Genomic DNA, 980 nt, shown 5'->3' with positions numbered 1-980 from the left:
GGGACACGAACCGCGGTCGACTACGTGGGAGTCCAGCGACATAGCCATTACGCTAACTGCTGGTTCCCAATTTTTTTTTTTTATTTTCAAGAAAGGCAATTTTAGCTTAAAAGTGTGAAGTTTAGGTAATTCGTTGGTCAAAATTGAGAATTCCCAAATGTGGTCCTGGTTACTTTTTGACATTCTTAAATCTGTGAACATCTTTATAATGTATCAATTTTTTCTTTTTTCTGTGGTGGGGGCGAGAAAGGTTGAGAGGTTTTTGCTATAGGGTGTATATGCTTGCCAGAAAGACAGAGAGAGACAGAAAGCTAGAAATCACTGCCCCGGGGGTGGGGGTGGCCATGCCGCAATCCCTTCTCCGTTCTCCTCTTGGGATCCTGGGCACACACACATAAACCCAGCGTGAGTTTAAGCCACCCGGTCAGAACTCAAACCGCAGTGGACTGCATGGGAGTACAACAACATAGCCATTATGCCACCTGCTAGTCCCTATTGTGTATCAATTTTCTTGGTATTTCTGATTTTGTTTTTTAGAGGGAGACAACGGTAAATAAAACCTCAAGTGAAGTGCCCGTGAGGTCACATCAAGTCATATTATAATTACATGTCCTTTTTGGACATGACATGTGACTCCCAGCAACTCTGTCCTGGGAATCATTTCGTGAATAATTGTGACAATAATAGGGGGAATAAATTGTCACCCTGATATGGGCATTCAGTGGTATGGTTCTCTTAAGTAGAAGAAATTTTTATGCCTATAAAAAGCTACCTGTTTTAGTAGAATTACCTTTCAAAATGCAGCTAGTATGTGAAACATGAAGTGGCGGAACCAAAATGGAATTGAAAAGAGAAGGCTGAGTACTTCCTGAGTTGCATAGCGATAGTATCTCTTCTTCCCCAGAGCTCACCATAAATGATTAAAAGTCACCCTTTAGGGTCTTGGCTTGAATCTCCTACTTGTAACAGGAGGTTTGTGA

This window comes from Tupaia chinensis, unplaced genomic scaffold (genome assembly GCF_000334495.1).
Source record: "Tupaia chinensis unplaced genomic scaffold, TupChi_1.0 Scaffold000135_1, whole genome shotgun sequence".
NCBI classification, from domain to species: Eukaryota; Metazoa; Chordata; class Mammalia; order Scandentia; family Tupaiidae; genus Tupaia; species Tupaia belangeri.
Note: the sequence above shows the minus strand (reverse complement) of the source record.